Source organism: Bison bison, unplaced genomic scaffold (assembly GCF_000754665.1).
Source record: "Bison bison bison isolate TAMUID 2011002044 unplaced genomic scaffold, Bison_UMD1.0 scf7180017864378, whole genome shotgun sequence".
Classification (NCBI taxonomy): domain Eukaryota; kingdom Metazoa; phylum Chordata; class Mammalia; order Artiodactyla; family Bovidae; genus Bison; species Bison bison.
The window spans coordinates 6,483,638-6,502,751 of record NW_011494950.1 but is presented as its reverse complement, the minus strand read 5'-3'; the positions used below and the strand labels follow the sequence as shown (position 1 = coordinate 6,502,751).

The 19,114-nt window shown below is 35.6% G+C and overlaps 1 protein-coding gene across 1 annotated transcript in view; it reads right to left on the bottom strand.

Moving 5' to 3' along the window:
• HCN1 (hyperpolarization activated cyclic nucleotide-gated potassium channel 1) overlaps window positions 1-19,114 on the bottom strand; it is a 387,144-nt gene that overhangs the window by 205,422 nt on the left and 162,608 nt on the right. The window lies entirely within an intron of this gene.

Here is a 19,114-nt window from a genome sequence, read left to right as displayed (position 1 = left end):
AAAGACATCTGTAATAACAGCCAATTGCAAATCCTCTTGGATGTCTCAGGAATGTCAAATTACTATAACTACTAGATTATGCTTTCTTCAGAATTGCTAACTTCTACATTGATTATACTCCACATATTTAGAAATAATAAAATTTCTCATCTCCTCAAAAATGTTTTTTTTTTAAATTTTATTTTATTTTTAAACTTTACATAATTGTATTAGTTTTGCCAAATATCAAAATGAATCCATCACAGGTAAAATGTTTTAAATTGAAAATGAATCTTCACTTCCCAGGTACTTTCCTACTTTTTTTTTTTTCCTTTATAGCCTTCTTGGTTCATCTTCTCAAAAAAGTCTCTTCACTGAAACTTTGAGACAGAAAGAGATCTGACCTGCTGTACTGGGTAAACTGGTTTTCTTTCCATAGTTACACATGCAAATTACCACCTGGTGCAAAATCTGATTTCCTGAAGGACATATTTGTCATAGCTACACTGTGCTTCTTCCCTCTCTCTCCTCCCCACATATTAGGGGAACTTAGAGATATTTAAAGCTAACTCCATTTCCCTACATGTGGAATTGAAACTTTAAAAAAGTATGTGCATCTATTTGAGCATTCTTTTTGAAGTTGTACAGATATCCTATCATTGCAGCTATAGAGAAGGTTATCTCTTACCACATGACTGCACAGTGAACTAAATAGTACTTATATAGTCAGAACAACTACATACTTACAGAAGTATAGTTATGGAATAGACTGTGTTAGTCATCAGTCATTGTCACTAAAAATACACAGCTGACTCTGCACATCTTATTTTGAGCATATCCATGTAGTTCTTTAACAAACATATATATATTAATTAATATATATATGTTTCTCCTTATATATAATGAAAAAGAAATAAATTTTAGCCATTGCTGTTGTAAAAAAATTGTCATGTTTTCTAACTATGTTTTATCTTGACTAAGATAAACTTGACTATCACTATCGAAGTCTAGCTTGACTAGATTGTAGGAATTTGTTTCATTTCTTTGATACTGTAAAATATATCAGCCATTTCCTATCGTACATATTTTTACACAGGATTTTAATTCCTTATACCCCAAAATTTAGAAAAAGTATTTCTTCATGCATAAATTGTTCTTTGTTAGTCTTGCTAGCCTGAGAAAAAGCAGACATTATGAATTATGAAGAAAACATGGGAAAAGTAATATAATAATATGAATTCTTTGAAGATTTTTGGTAGGAAACAATGATAAGAAACAGTTACAGTGTAAACTATGAAAGTACAAACCTTGAAAATGGAAGCACAATGTCTAGCGGTACAGAGTTTTGCTCAGCAAAATTTGTTTTTTCTCCCACAGAGGTTACTCCTCTAACAATGAATTTGCATAATTGGGTCAGTGTTAATGAGTACCCAACTGAGATGAAGCATTTCTTCTAAGATCACTCATTTTCCTTGGAATTTAAACTCAATATAATCTCACAAATGGAAATAGGTCAGAAACAAAAATGCTTATGATAGGTTACATTTTGTTAATTGAATATACCCAAATCTTCACATTTTAAAACTCCTTAGGAAAAAATGGTACCTCTTTTTAACTTATATGAGGACTGCATAGTGTAACAGAACATCTAATTATTGGACAGGGCCCTAGAGAAATGAAAGAGCAAGCATAATCCCCATTTGCATAATTTACTTTAATAAGAAGTAGCTTACACATTGGGAAAATAAAATTACGAATGAATATTGAAAATGACCCTATTAAGAAGAGAGTTGAATGGATTAGTACTACAGAAAAAAATGAAATTAATTAAAATTAAGCAATTTAAGATCATTATTCCTCTTTTACAAATTTCAAATGACTGTAAATGTAGACAATATATACAAATTGTGCAACTACTAAAATACAGAAATGGAGAAAATAAAAACAAACACATATTGTATGATGGATCTTTAAACCTTATTTTAATGATGGTTGTGTGAAGACTATCTTCTGCTTAATACACCCTTATTTCATTAAGTCAGGACTTATTTTCATGAAGTTAGCACTAAGATATTGATTTAATGAAATATGTTTAATATTCTTCCGAACTTTTCCCCATAAAATTAAATATTTATAGTTATTTTTAATAAAAATCTTAATTTATTTTTATTGTCTAGTATACAGGTATAACAAAAATCAAGAAAATTATTAAGTGGCTATGTGTCTTTTTATGTGTAGAGAATGAAGGTGAAAAAAGTCAGACTAATTGGAATATTCTATCAATTCTGTATAGCTCCTGTGAATTAATTTAAATGATATTTCCCTAACATTGTGTTTTTGGGAGAGGTTTAGGGACTATTTCATTTAAAAACTAACATACTGCTAGTAACAGTCCCATATATATGTTTATAATTTCTCGTCAATCTTTTGTTTGCTCTCTCTCTTTTTTGTCTGTCTTACCAAATCCGTAATATCTTACATGCTTCAATAAGTACAAATGTAGTTATCTCTGCATTTTGAGCACAGATAGAAGTATTCTAGTTTTTATTACCATGTAGCTCATTTCCTCAGCATACAAAATCCATTGCATGAATTTATGCTTTTTGAAGGGTAAAAATATGCCATACAAAGAAATAGAGAAATGTACCTAATACTAGTAAGAACAAATGCTTTATTTTGAAGGCTTCAAATCAGTAATTTGTGTATTAAAATTCATCTAAATAATGAACACACTTAAAACAGAGAGAAGACCACTTCAGTGTACAATCTCTGGTAACTGAACAATAAAAGCAAATGAAGCAAGGGATGTTTCAACTCATTTTATATACTCTGTAAGCTGTTTTCCCATAAGTAGTTATTCTATAAATATTACATAGTCAATAAACAGCTACTGAATTGCTTAAAAATTACGAAGTAAGAATGTGACATATTTTTCCATTCTACTCATTTATCATCCAGAAAGAATTTTTGTACTAACCCCCAGTTAAATAAATTCTATTAAATTGTCCACCTGACATGTATAAAATGCATAATATATTTCAGTGGTCTCTTGCTAACATATTTTAAGTATACTCCCAAATAATATTATATATTGTTATAGCTTCCATCTTCTATACATTCTGTGAGAAAGAATCTACTTCAATATTTTTGGCCTCACAATCATGAAATTTGTTATATTCACAAGTGATGATGAATGTTTGGCATCTCAAACAACTTTTTTGGCTTAAAATATTGAAAATTGTAGTGTTCAAAGTGTGATAAAAAATCTTTAAAATTTGTCATGTACATACGCATGGAATGTTAAATTGCTTGGTATATAATATATGGTTTTCAAATCTTTGAGCAATTATTTTATTAAATAACAAAGTTAATATGAAATCAAATTACACTTACTAGCCAAAAGTTTTGCCAAGTAAAGGACTTAAAGAACTTGTCTATTGGGCAAATGCATAACTTCCTAAGACTGAAGTTCTGCATTAATCAGTTTCTAAAAATTTGCCTTGACTTTTCCACTAAAAAAATGGGGTAAAAGAGTTCTGAAATACATAGTACATGCAAAATTCCACAAACTTTTACTTTACAAATTAAAAAGTACAATTTTTAAAGGAGTGAAACACACAAGAAAGTCAACATCACACACACACACACACACACACACACACGTCACATCAAAGAGAAGCCAGAGGTAAAATACTATTTTATATAAGTACTTTGTTGATTAAACAAATAAAATAAAGTATAATAAAACTAATGGTAACAAATATATGGTAAAATAAGACAAGGTAGAAGCCACCATATTTAGATAAATTGCATAATGTGCTTCTCAACATCTGCAGCCTCTATTCATCAATCATAGTCTAGAGAGTTCATGTGCAACCAGCACATACCCCCATTTGCCAGAAGTCAACAAGGGAAGCAAGATAAAGGGAAGCTAGCGTCTGGAAAAAAAAAAAAAACCTGTTAAGATGAAAATAATGCTTCTTCATAATTTTTTAATAGTGGCCATCCGTTACATCATGCATTGGTGTCATCTAGCTAATTAGATGAGCCAGCTAAGTTCAAATTACTAATTTATTTGAGTGGATTTGTGTCAGTGATGATCTGGAAAAGAAAGTGGTGCTGGTTCACTGTCTTGGCAAATGCCTTGGAAAGAAATCACTAAATACATGATTTGTGGCATGAAGCCAATAAAATAGAACTATGAATCTTAGTGAATAAACCACACCTTGTGCCATTTGATGAAACCTAATAAGTGAGATGGAGAAGGCAACGGCACCCCACTCTAGTTCTCTTGCCTGGAAAATACCATGGACAGAGGAGCCTGGTAGGCTGCAGTCCATGGGGTCGCGAAGAGTCGGACACGACTGAAGCGACTTAGCAGCAATAAGTGGTAAGGGGCTTCCCTTGTGGCTCTTCTTCCCAGTGGTAAAGAATCCTCCTGCCAATGCAGGAGCTGCAGGAGATGTGGATTTGACTCCTGGGTCAGGAATATCCTCTGGAAAAGGAAATAGCAACCCACTCCACATTTCTTGCTTGAGAAACTCCATGGAGAAGCCTGGCAGGCTAGAGTCCATGGAGTTGCAAAATGTTGTGCACAACTGAGCAACTAAGCACAAACACAATAAATAAGAAAGATATAGTATTATTGCAACTTCCTAAAAAGAAACTAAAACACTATTATTATTTCTGGGTCATGCTACGTGGCTTGTGGGATCTTAGTTCCCTGACCAGAAATCGAATTTAGTGACCCCTGCAGTGGAAGTGCTGAGTCCTAACCACTGGACCACCAGGCAATTCTCAGAAACTAAACTTTAAAAATAAACGAGAGTTGGCAAAGTTGTTAGCAACTACAAGAAACATTTGAGTAAGATTTGATCTATTGGAAAATAGCATGATTTCATATTAAATAGTTGGACACCTTTCAGAACTAAATATGCATTATAATGCTTCATCAATTCACAGGATAGTACATCATGATATTTGGTAGACCACATGAAGTGCTGAAAATATTTAAGTATCAGATTTATTCTAAGAATCACATAAATTGATATATGTGGCATGCTCAGTCACTTCAGTCGTGTCTCTTTGCGATACTACAGATTGTAGCCCACCAGGTTCCTCTGTTCATGGAATATTCCAGGCAAGATTACTGGAGTGGGTTGCCATGCCCTCCTCCAGGGGCTCTTCCCAGATCAGGGATAAATCCCATGTCTCTCCTGTTTCCTGCACTGCAGGCTGATTCCTTACCACTGAGCCACTAGGAAAGCCCAATATATGTGGACATAACCTTAAAACCAATAAGCTATTTTTGTATAAATTTGATTTTTCTTATCACCCCCAAAACCACCTATCAAATAATGGCCCTATGCAGAAAACAATGCTAAGCTCAGAATTCTCTGGTGCTCATCGATCACCTCCACCACACACTCACACACACCTGTTTTGTTCCCCCCACCCCCCAGACTCCTTCCACCTGTGTTAAGAAGGACTCATTTTTCTCTATACCTGCTGAAGTGATATCATAATTATTGTTTCCTTTAATGCATCTTCCAGTATTCATACTTAATCTCAGTTTATACCTTTATTTGGAGAAGGAAATGGCAACCCACTCCAGCATTCTTGCCTGGAAAAATTCCATGGACTGAGGAGCCTGGTGGGCAACAGTCCATGGGGTTACAAAGAGTCAGCCATGACTGAGCAACTGAGCACATACTTTTATTTGGGGGCGGGGAGTGTGGCAAGGGCAGTAAGCACATGGGTAAGTATCTTTCTCTCTTACTCTGTTGAGAATAGCTTGTCTGGGTATAGAATTCTAGATTGAAAAGCACTTCCTTCACTTTATTTGAAGACTTGACTCCATTCCTCCTAGAATAGTGAAAATGTATCTTTCTCCAATTATAGTTTTAATCTCTTGAGTGAAAAGATGATTAATTTTTTATGGAAATAAATGAAAACTTCCCCAATTAGTGTGTGTGTGGGGGGGTGCACATTGTGAGAGATGGGTTAGACCTTAAATGAAGCATCTTTCTTGTGATAGCCCTATTGCTCAATTACATTCTGCATTATGCTTTCTAACTCCAACTATAAATGTCTCAAAGCTTTCACAGTACAGACTGGCTCTCATGTCCTTTTCAGACTCTTTTGCAGCACATTCCAGAATGCAATTTTGTCTCCTTGTGCCATCTCTCATTCTGCTCCCTTTGGTTTTCAATCTTTTAAAATTTTTGACTTTTTCTCTTCTCAATAAGAGTCTTCGGCTCTTGTTCCCTTCTGTGTTATACATGCATTTCTTTTTTTCATTTTGATTCTTCAAGTGGTTTGGAGTGTAAGACAGACAGAAGGCAAAGCTATGTGTCTTATCTATCTTCTGGAGTCAGAATTCTTTATTTTATAATGTGCCTTTCTGTGAACCTCTAATATCAAATAACTTGTTTTAGACACTAAGTTGTATCTGACTCTTTTTTGACCCCTTGATCTGCAGCCAACAGGCTCCTCTATCCATGTGATTTCCCAGGCAAGAATACTGCAGTGGGTTGTCATTTCCTACTCCAGATAAAAGAACTTACACAAACCAAATCATAATTGCATAGTCTTTCTGGATTGACTGATTTGTTCTAATGATCTGTCAATCTAATCAAATGCCAAAAAAATACTGACTAGTTTATCTTTGTAGCATATTTTTCAGCCTAAGTGGCCACCTATCAATGACTATCCTTGTAAATAATTCGTATTTCACACACTTATATTTAAAAATATACTTAGAATCACTTTGTCAAGTCCCTCTTCCACTCACAAAATCATGTTAGGCTTTGTTGTAATTGATTGAATTTGTGTTTCTCATTGTTTTTTCAATATTACTTACCTCATATCTCCAACTCTAGCCTCATCGTCTTTGAAAATATAGTCTACTTGGTATCTAGACTTATCATTTTATTGTTCGAACTTGATCATAGAAGTCCCCTGCTTGAACTTTTGCAAGAAATCCAGAGAAGCTTCATGATGTTCAAACTCTAAAGGTTCCTTATGATCTGCCCTCCGTCTACCATTTCACTGTCATCTCTCATCCTTCCTCTGAAAGTATTCCATGCTTTGGGAAGACAAAAATGTTATAGAAGTACTGACACTAGTGGTAAAGAACCTACCTATCAAGGCAGTAGATGTAAAGGACACAGGTTCTATCCCTGTGTCAGGAAGATCCCCTAGAGGAGGACATGGCAACCCACTCCAGTATTCTTGCCTGGAGAATCCCTTGGACAGAAGAGCCTGGAGGGTACAGTCCATATGGTCACAAGTGGTTGGACACGACTGAAGTGACTTAGTATGCATGCACCCTTTCCACAACATGATTGCATCCCTTGACATAATATTCTTTCCTGGTATAGTTTCTTTCATTCTATCCCTTTTCTAACTGATGAATTTATTCATACTTCAAAACTTGGCTCAAATATCACTTGCTCAGGAAAGACTTGTTTAATCTCTCCAGGGAAAGAATTAAGAGTTTCCTCCCACAGGATCTAGTCCACATCTCTTCAAGTTATTTAATACTTGACTATAATTATGTGTTTATATATTTGTGTCCTCACTAGATTGTGAGCCCCTAGAGGTCAAGGACTGTATTCACAAAGCAAAAACTTAATACATGTTTACAAAGTAGAATGAAGTGCATAAGAGAAGAAAAAAGGTAGGAAAAGAAGAATGGATGGTAGGGAGGAAGGAAAAGTGGAAAGGATGGAGGGAAGGAGGGACAGAGGGAAGGAAAAAGGAAGGGGTTACCAGTTTAGAAATAAGTGGCTTGCTTTACTATATGGGAACTTTAGGATTATTATATATTTTTCCAATTTTTGTGTGTGTGTTTATGACACAATGGAATTTTTATTTGAAGAGAATCATCATCATGTACTTGTAATGAAATAAATTGATATACAAATTCACGTAATTCCAGAATATCTGTCAATCTTTGTCACATCCTGGTTACACAATCAGTGTCGATAGAGACATTTTCATCACTGTAGCTTGTCCTTCACTCAAGCTTTAATTACAAAAATTTACTTCTCTAACAACATTTTTCTATCTAGTTTTTTCCCCTCACTGTATTACTCTCACTGAACTTTCTTTCAATTGCTTGAGATACGCAGTCTTGGAAAAGTTCTATTTTCTTTCATTCTCTGCCTGCTCATCATCACTTCCATCATTATCCAGTCTGACACAAAAATCTATTATTTCAACCAGTATCTCTCAAAGTAGTTAATTGTCTTCTTCTCCACTCTGTTCTCATGGTAATACACTGTTTCAAAATTAACTGTCCACAAGATCACTCTTGTGTATGAGCTTCTATATATAATAGATAGAAGTCCCCAAATGTATGGCTAGCTCATGGTTTTAACATCAACAAGGTTGTCAAAGCTGTTTAGTGGGATTGGCATGTTCTTTGGAAGGAATGATGCTAAAGCTGAAACTCCAGTACTTTGGACACCTCATGCGAAGAGTTGACTCATTGGAAAAGACTGATGCTGGGAGGGATTGGGGGCAGGATGAAAAGGGGACAACAGAGGATGAGATGGCTGGATGGCATCACTGACTCGATGGACATGAGTTTGAGTGAACTCCGGGAGTTGGTGATGGACAGGGAGGCCTGGCGTGCTGCGATTCATGGGGTCGCAAAGAGTCGGACACAACTGAGCGACTGAACTGACTGACTGACTGAGGTTGGTCATAGCTTTTCTTCCAAGGAGTAAGCATCTTTTAATTTCATAGCTGCAGTCACTGTCTGTAGTGATTTTGGAGCCCCCCAAAATAAAGTCTCTCACTGTTTCCATTGTTTCCCCATGTATCTGCCATGAACTGATGGGACCAGACGCTGTGGTCTTAGTTTTCTGAATGATTAGTTTTAAGCCAACTTTTTCACTCTCCTCTTTAATTTCATCAAGAGTCTCTTTAGTTCTTCGCTTATAATAATGGGGTCATCTGCATATATGAGGTTATTGATATTTCTCCCGGCAATCTTGATTCCAGCTTGAGCTTCACCCAGTCCAGCATTTCTCATGATGTACTCTGCATAGAAATTAAATAAGCAGGATGACAATATACAGCCTTGACATACTCCTTTCCCGATTTGGAACCAATCTGTTCCATGTCCAGTTCTAACTGTTGCTTCTTGACCTGCATACAGATTTCTCAGGAGGCAGGTCAGGTGGGGTATTCTTATCTGTTGAAGAATTTTCCATAGTTTGTTGTGATCCACACAGTCAAAGAATTTGGCTTAGTCAATAAAGCAGAAGTAGATGTTTTTCTGGAATGCTCTTTTTTGATGATCCAACAGATTTTGGCAATTTGATCTCTGGTTCCTCTGCTTTTTCTAAATCCAGCTTGAACATGTGGAAGTTTACAGTTCACATACTGTTAAAGCCTGGCTTGGAGAATTTTGAGTATTACTTGGCTAGCTTGTTAGATGAGTGCAATTGTGCAGTAGTTTGAACATTATTCAGCATTGCCTTTCTTTGGATTGGAATGAAAATTGACCTTTTCCAGTCCTGTAGCCACTGCTGAGTTTTCCAAATTTGTTGGCATATTGAGTGCAGCACTTTCACAGTATCATCTTTTAGGATTTGAAATAGCTCAACTGGAATTCCCTCACCTCCACTAGCTTTGTTCATAGTGATGCTTCCTAAGGCCCACTTGACTTCGCATTCCAGGATGTCTGGCTCTAGGTGAGTGATCACACCATCGTCGTTATCTGAGTCATGAAGACTTTTTTTGTATAGTTCTTCTGTGTTTCTTGCCACCTCTTCTTAATATATTCTGTTTCTGTTAGGCCCATACCATTTCTGTCCTTTATTGTGCCCATCTTTGCATGAAATGTTCCCTCGGTATCTCTAATTTTCTTAATGTGATCTCTAGTCTTTCCCATTCTATTGTTGTCCTCTATTTCTTTGCACTGGGCACTAAGGAAGGCTTTCTTATCTTTCCTTGCTATTCTTTGGAACTCTGTACTCAAATGGGTATATCTTTCCTTTTCTCCTTTGCCTTTAGCGTCTCTTCTCAGATATTTGTAAGGCCTTTAGCCTTTGCCTTTAGCGTCTCTTCTCAGATATTTGTAAGGCCTCCTCAGGCAATCGTTTTGCCTTTTTGCATTTCTTTTTCTTGGGGATGGTCTTGACTACTGCCTACTGTACAATGTCACGAACCTCTATCCGTAGTTCTTCAGGCACTCTATCGGATCTATATTCATTGAATCTATTTGTCACTTCCACTGTATAATCCTAAGGGATTTGATTTAGGTCATACCTGAATGGTCTAGTGCTTTATTTTCCTAATTTTGTAGAAACTAGTCAAATCTATGATTTTTTGTTGTTTGAGTATCAATAATGCAATAGTGATCGGTATAAAGAGGGTGTAAAATAAACTAGTGATTAATTAAATTTTGATTCCACATAATAATTGTGTGAAAATAGTTTTAGTTACCTTCATGGTCATTTTCATATGTTCTATAATAATAAAATTGCTATTAAGCAGAAGAACTTTATTTCTATGTTCTGATTACATGATATGCTAGAATAATTTTTAAAATATTGCAGAATTGTCAATATTCTCTTTTTGACGGTACAGACTATTTTGAGTTTTTGAGACTGTTTTGAATCAACCAAAAATATTGTTCACTTGCGATATCGGGTCCAACAACATCAATTCCACTGTGTTTTAAGGCATTCCAGAATCATTATGAATTTGAGCTAATGGGCTAATCCTGTAACAGTCAACTAGACTGAGCCAAAATTCACTCTAAAAAAATTGCAGAATTGAATGTATTCCTATTGAGTTGGCATAAGTTAAATTCAATAGAATTCAGTATTTCTGACAAATTCTAAATGGAAGAGTCCAAAAGGTTACTATCATTATTATCTGGGCTTTCACCCAGCATTCAAACTCACAAATCACTGTCATGTTTTCTGCTAAAATCAGCATCAATTCTGGACTCCATATTATTTGATTCATTTTGGTATATTTATGTAGTATGAGAGTTTATAGAATATTTTTGTTTTATGCTCAGTAGTTTATTTAGAAAGAAAAACATCCATTTTCATTTAAGACAAACAAGGGTGAAAAGTTTTAATATATCTACCTCTGTTTTTTACATTTCTGTAACCCCTTTTCCTAATGTTCTTCACAAAGAATCAGAATTTCTTAATAGAGATGCAGATGTAGAGAGCAGACTTGTGGACACAGTGGGGGAAGGAGTGAAGTGAAGTCGCTCAGTCGTGTCCGACTCTTTGAGACCCCATAGACTGTAGCCTACCAGGCTCCTCCCTCTATGGGATTCTCCAGGCAAGAGCACTAGAGTGGGTTGCCATTGCCTTCTCCAGGGAATCTTCCCGCCCCAGGGGGGATCTTCCTGTCCCAGGGATAGAACCCGGGTCTCCCACATTGCAGGCAGACACTTTAACCTCTGAGCGACCAGGGGAGTGGGGCAAATTGAGGTAGAATCTCATGAAAACACATACATTAGTAAAGTAGACAGCAAGTGGTGAGCTGCTGTATGACACCGGTAGCTCAGCCTGGTGCTCTGTCAATCTAGAGGGGTAGGATGGTGCAGGGGGTAAGGGGCAGGGTCAAGAGGGAGGGGACATGTGTATACTTATGGCTGATTTCATGTTGTTTTATGGCAGAAAATGACACAACACTGTAAAGCAATTATCCTCCAATTAAAAAAAATAATAATCTGAAAAAGAAAAAAAAATCAGCATTTCTAAAGCATATAGGTATATATTCAAGGGCCCAGTTTCTATAGACAAGGAGACAAATCCTATAATTGATTTTTTAAATTTTTTTTTAAATTTTTTAACTTTACGATATTGTATTGGTTTTGCCATATATCAATATCTAGAAAGCATTTTTTAGCTGAGAGGAGCAGCAGCTGATACAGGAGCATTTTTACCCTGAAGTAAGACAAAAGCATCGTCAAGATTCCCATGGATGCAGTCAGTACCCCAAAGCTCTTCCTCGGTTACCCATCAACCAAATTTATACATAACCATGCTTTCAAAGGAAATGCTTTGTAATGAACTGTGTCCTCCCAAAATTTACTTTGAAGCACTAGCGCCGGATGTGATAGTATTTGGAGATGGAACCTTTGGGAGTTAATCACTATGAGGGTAGAGTCCTTATGAATACATAGGTGTTCTTATATCAAGAGACCACAGAGCTTGCTTTCTCTCTGTGACATACAAGGATACAACAAGAGGGCTAACATCTGGAAACAAGGAAGAGGACCTTCATTAGACTTCAAATCTGCCTCCATTTTGATCTTGGACTTCCTAGCCTCTAGAAGTATGAGAAATATATGTTTTGTTTATGCCACTCAGTCTATGGCATTTTGTTTTAGCAACCTAAGCTGAGTAGGATGTGGAGGTATTAGTTTTACTGTTAACCTGCAAATCAGAAAAGTCACATTCATTTAGTAAATTTAAATAAGCAAGTTAAATATATGAAAAAAAATCATACATCTTGAAAGATTTAACTATCATATTGTCAATGAGAATCCATAATGAAATCACTACTGTATGTAGTAAACCTAGCTTTAACTGAATGGTATGTATTAGTGTGGAATATGTGTGTTTTTAAGTATATACAAAAATATTTTAATTTTATGGTCAAATAGACTTGTGTCCTAGGAAACCACAGAGCCTAGGAAACAAGTTCAGGTCCAAAGTCTGGACTAGCTAAATCCACAAGACTTGCAAGATCAGAAGTTAACACAGCGTAAAACTGTCATTGCTGGAGTAACAGAGAAATTGGAGAAAGAATAGATAAGTGTTAGATAGATTTGAAAGTAGACTCAATGTCAAAAATTCAGAGAGAAGAGGACTTAGCATCTAAGAGCAACATAAGACCCAGACACTTCCAAGTCCGGCAGGACCAAAGACCAGGTTCATACACTCAGGGGGTTCACTGTTTCAAAAAGACTGGAAAAGATGCTTGCTGCTGCTGCTAAGTCGCTTCAGTCGTGTCCAACTCTGTGCAACCCCATAGACGGCAGCCCACCAGGCTGCCCCGTCCCTGGGATTCTCCAGGCAAGAACACTGGAGTGGGTTGCCATTTCCTTCTCCAATGCATGAAAGTGAAAAGTGAAAGGGAAGTCGCTCAGTTGTGTCCGACTCTTAGTGACCCCATGGATTACAGCCTACCAGGCTCCTCCATCCATGGGATTTTCCAGGCAAGAGTACTAGAGTGGGGTGCCATTGCCTTCTCCAGAAAAGATGCTTAGAGACTCATGATCATTCAGTTAGTCAGCAACCAGTGGATTTATTCTCTTTTCCCATTCCTTCTGCTTTATTTATATTCTGAACCTATATAATTCTTGATTGGGTGGGAGTAACTGCTTTCTAAATAGCTTCCCTGTCCCTTAGCTGGCTTTTTCACCATTTAATTCTTCTTGAGGGCTTCCCTAGTGGTTCAGATAGTAAAAATTCCACCTGCAATGCACCAGACCCAGCTTCAGTTCTTGGGTTGGGAAGGTCCCCCGTAGAAAGGAATGGCTATTTTTCTCCCTGGAGAATTCCATGGACAGATGGCACCATATGAAGTTTTCAGTCTTAAACTATCTTCCTTATGATCTACCTCACACCTTGGCTTGTCTCTTCTAAAGTCAGTTGGTGTGTGTCAAGACTTCAAATTGTATGCTTCCCAAGCCCCAAGCCAAGCACCATTTGGCAGGGGGTGGGTGTGTGGGGTGGATAGGGTTGGGGGAAACAAAGGAAATTTAATCACATGTGATATCCTCTTCTATTTTTTTCCCTTAATTTGAAGAATTTCTGCAGTTTAGGTTATAAACCTATTTAGGTTTCAATAATCCTTCAAAAAATAAAGAGAAGTAACAACAAAAATAACATTGGAAAGAACTTCACTCAAATTCTCATCTGGATATCTTCTTTTTCTCTCACAAACCTATGAAAAACTCTGCTCATGTTGGCTATTTATACTTCCTTGTTTGGTTGGATGGCATCACTGACTCTATGGACATGAGTTTGAGCAAGCTCCAGGAGTTGGTGATAGACAGGGAAGCCTGGCGTGCTGCAGTCCATGGGGTCGCAGAGTCGGACAGTACTGAACAACTAAACTGAAATGAATTTTTTACTCACTACCTTATCCTGTAGTCTAGTTGGGCCCATCTCCTTTTCCTGATGCAGTCTACATCAATAACCTCTGTTATAAACAATTTATGCTTTGCAGTCCATAATTTCCTTTAGCATCTCTATTGCTTTTAACACTTTTGATTTTTGTCTTTCTTGAACTTTCTATTCCCTTGGTTTTCAAGAAATCTACTCTATAGTACTACTTATTCTAGCCTCATTCATAGATTTTATTATTATTGTCGTTGCCCTTTCATGAAAATTCATTTCCCTAGTTAACTTCTTTCATTCAGCCCCTGCAAAAGCCCCTCTTATAGGACACATCTTCTCTATTTATTTTTAAAATGTTTTTGTTGAGGTATATCTGCTCTCTGTATTTATGAGTCTGTTCCTTTTTTGTTATATACATTCACCTGGGTATCTTTTTAGATTCTACATATAAGTAACAACGGACTATTTGTCTTTCTCTATCTGACATTTCACTAAGCACAATGCTGTCTGGGCCCATCCATTCTGTTGCAAATGGCATAATTTCATTCTATGATTGAGTAATATTCCATCATATATGTGTGTGTATACACACATGCACACCACAATTTTTTCCATGTATCTATTGATGGGCATAGATTTTTTCCATGCCCTGGCTATTATAAACAGTGCTGCTCTCTGATGATGATTACTAGCATTGAGCATCTTTTCATGTGCTTGTTGACCACTGTATGTCTTCTCTGGAAAACTGTCTATTCAATTCTGCTGTACATGTTTTAATATGCTGCTTGTTTTTTGTATATTGAGTTATATGAGCTGTTCATATATCTTGGATATCAACCCCTTATCAGTCATATCATTTTTAAATATTTTCTCCCATTCACTATATTGCCTTTTCATTGTGTTGATGGTTTCCTTTGCTGTGCAAAAGCTTTTAAGTTTAATTAGGTTCCCTTTGGTCATTTTTGATTTTATTTATTTTGCTTTAAGTAAGAGACAGATTAAAAAAATTATCGCTCAGACTTATGTCAAAGAGTAATCTGCCTATATTCTCTTCTAGGGGTTTTATGGTTTCAGGTCTTAAATTTAAGCTTATTAAATTTATTATTTATTATTAAATTTAATCCATTTTAAGCTTATTTTTGTATATGATGTTAGAGAATGTTCTAATCTCATTCAATTACAGGTAGATGTCCAGATTTCCCAGCACTACATATTGAAGAGGCTATTTTTTTTCTCTATTGTATATTCCTGCCTCTTTTGGTGTAGATTAATTGACCATGAGGGCATGGATTGAATTCTGGGCTCTCTATTCTGTTCTACTCATCTAGGTGTCTGTTTCTTGTGCCAACACCATGCTGTTTTGATTCCTGTAGCTTTGTCTGATCAGTGAGCATAACACCTCCAGCTTTGTGCTTTTTTCTCAACATCGTTTTGGCAATTTCTGGTAGCAAAAGAGAATAAATACCTCCACCATCACAATTATAAAAATCAAGAACTAGTATTTCCACTGCCTTAAATGATTTTCTTATCACTATGATGAATTTCTCTGACTCTGCAACTGGCTTTTATTTTCAAAATACTCCAAGTGGTGTGTGTGCATATGTATTTTTTGTCTTTAATTTGAAATATATCTGTTTATCTTTGACATCCTCATCCTCCAGAATAACAGAAAAATTTGGGGATTTATATTTATATTTTGTCTAAAACAGTTTTAATTAATATAATCTTCTAGTTAAATCTCTTACAGTGCCCTTACACTGATATGTATATATCTTACCTAGTCAGGTAGTAAATTGCATAAGGAGCATATTAACACATTTTGGCTAATGCACACTTTTTAAAAATTGAAACCTAGGTTGAGAAAGAATTTATTCACTCTTTGAAGTATTAAAATTAAAATGTACAAACCCTAAGGCCTGTCAAATTGTTAATCATGATCTAGAAAAATATTTTAGACATTTATTCATTGAAGTTAATAGAAAAAGACTTATCTTCCTGGCAATTAAAGCAGATGATGTATTTTTGACAGAGAATTCATGTTCTATTTGTCACTATGAAAGATTAAAAAATATTTTTTCCACTGTGACAGAATTGTAATGATATTATAAAATATACACACCAGAATTTACTGCAAAGTATGATTCTGTTTAATTCTAGTGGAATCAACATTCTTTCAGATAAAGATAATGCAATTTGTGCTTAAAAATATTTCTTGTTCTTTATTAATAGCTTTGTCTTAATTTATAACTATTTAAATTTATTATATAAACTTGTCCTTAAATCTCTCATGTCATCTCTACTGAAACTAGGACACAATAATAGAAATGGTTTGCGATGCATTCCTTTTATTACATTTTAGATTTTTATATCTATAATATATATAAAACATTTTATACATAATACTATATATAGATTTTCCTAAAGACAGGAAACAATAGCTATAAATTAGAATGTGCAGAAAGTTTAATTATATTTTTCAGCAAAATATGTTTTTCTTTACTCAAAGAAAATAATTTATATTTATATAAAAATATAAGTGGCTAGAAAAACAAAGTGGCTCTTTACTATACTTTATTATGTAGAACTGTATTCTTTCTAATAGCCTTCCTTATTAATAATGAAAAGTGAACACAGGGCTAATCTGTAATATTAGCAAACAGAAATGTAAATATCCAAATGACATATCCATGCATATAGAATGAACTCAAAAATAAAAACAATAAATAGTGCTTACCATGAATCATATTTGCACCACTACTTTTTTTTTAAATTTCTTTAAAATAGTTCATTATTTCATCATTTAAACAAACAGCTTTAAAGTGGCCATGATTGCCTGTGAATTTCTTGCCTTTGTTTTCATCTTCTCTACAACTCTAACTCCTTTACAAACTTGCTCTCAGAATAGCCTTACTTCCCCTAAATAATCTTCCCTGAGCCCCTTAGAATTATATTGGAAACCCTTCATTATGTGTTTCACAGCACCTTTAAGCTTTATTTTAGCACTTATCATGGGTAAGGAACTGCCTGCAATGCAGGAGACACAGGAGATGCGGGTTTGATCCTTATGTGGGGAAGATTCCCTGGAGAAGGAAATGGCAACCCACTCCAGTATTCTTGCCTGGAAAATCCCATAGACAGAGGAGCCTGGCAGGTTACAGGCCATGAGGTCCAAAGAGTCAGACACTACTGAACACAAGGCACATGAAGAGGCATAATTGACAAGGCAATGGCACCCCACTCCAGTACTCTTGCCTGGAAAATCCCATGGACAGAGGAGCCTGGTAGGCCGCAGTCCATGGGGTCTCGAAGAGTTGGACACGACTGAGCAACTTCACTTTCACTTTTCACTTTCATGCATTGGAGAAGGAAATGGCAACCCACTCCAGGATTCTTGTGTGGAGAATCCCAGGGATGGGGGAGCCTGGTGGGCTGCCGTCTAGCGGGGTCACACAGAGTAGGACACGACTGAAGCGACTTAGCAGCAGCGGCATCCTCTTCATAAGTCCATGTGCTCATGTACAAAAGGGCTATGGTTTGTTTTTGATCTTATTTATAGTATTTTAATGTATTTTTAGCTTTGCATATAGTTGAGTAACATTTGTTGAATTGAAAATCTTAGAATTTAAAAAAACTTAGCTGATTTCACTGCATATTATTTCCAGAAAACATTTTTACCACTTTAAGACGTACTCAAAGAAGCCATTATAAACACACCAGGACATGACATTCAACCTAATTTCAAAATCTCACCACATAGTACAAATCTGTACTGTATCAATGACAACACTTTGCATTATACCATCATTCCCAAAGTCAACTATATCATTCTTTCCAGAATGATGACAGAAAACTTTCATTTTATCACTTTGTTGAGAAGATCTGGAATCAACAAAGTGAGGAGATAAGTAGACTATGTATCAAACCAATATTTTTCAAGGTTATGGGCACAGGCACATTGTTCATGGAGTGCTTCTTGAGGAAAACATCTAATCATTCAGAATAGTTATCCAAATTTCATCTACAGAAGACATATGACAGAAGAAGTACCTAGAAAGTGTTTTGAGAAATAACAGGCAAAGCCAAGACTAATTCTTTTAAAATCAAAAGCAGATTTTGTACAAAAGAACAATAGAAAGAAAAAGTAAAAGAGAAAAGATATACCCCTTTGTTTTGTTGGTAAGGAGGTCAGTAAACTTGGTAAAAAGTGTTTATGAAGCTAGCATAGGCAATAAACAAAAAAAGGCAGAAGACAAATTATGAGAAAAATAGCAATGAATTTTTAGTCAAATATTTTTAAGTTCAAGGGATAGTGCAATTAATGTGCACAAATATATTACAAACATACAAGAAAAATGCTACTATTCATATAGAAAATTATGCAAATATTATAATTATACAGTTTTTTTGTGAAAGAAAAATAAAATTTTTGGATGAAAAATATAAATAAGGTTCACTCTCTGAATCTTGCTTGATAGCTTAGCTGGTAAAGAATTTGCCTGCAATGCGGGAGATCTGGGTTCAATTGCTGGGTTGGGAAGGTGCCCTGGAGGAGAGAATGGCTACCCATTCCAGTTTTCTGGCCTGGAGAATTCCATGGACTGTATAGTCCATGGGGTCACAAAGAGTTAGACATAACTGAGCAACTTTCACTCAATCTCTGAATAATGAAAAATTATAAAACAATTTGAAATAAAATGTCATTTCTCAACAGTAATATAGGTTAATCCAGAATTTTCTTCTATTGAAGATTTGGAAAAATGGATTCATTCACTTCTTTTTGGTGTATAAACTGGGATAATACCTATGCAAAACATTGATGACAATGCATCAATATTTCAAAATATTCCACGTATTTTGAAATAATAACGTAATATGTAAGGGTCAGCTGTGTGAAAAGACACAGGCTTGTGTTAAAATATTTACCAGTGGCTCTCATGATATATTCACGAACAAAACAAAGATGTCCATACTCCTCAAGCCTACATTCTAATGGTGGACTAGGAGGTACACACACAATAAAA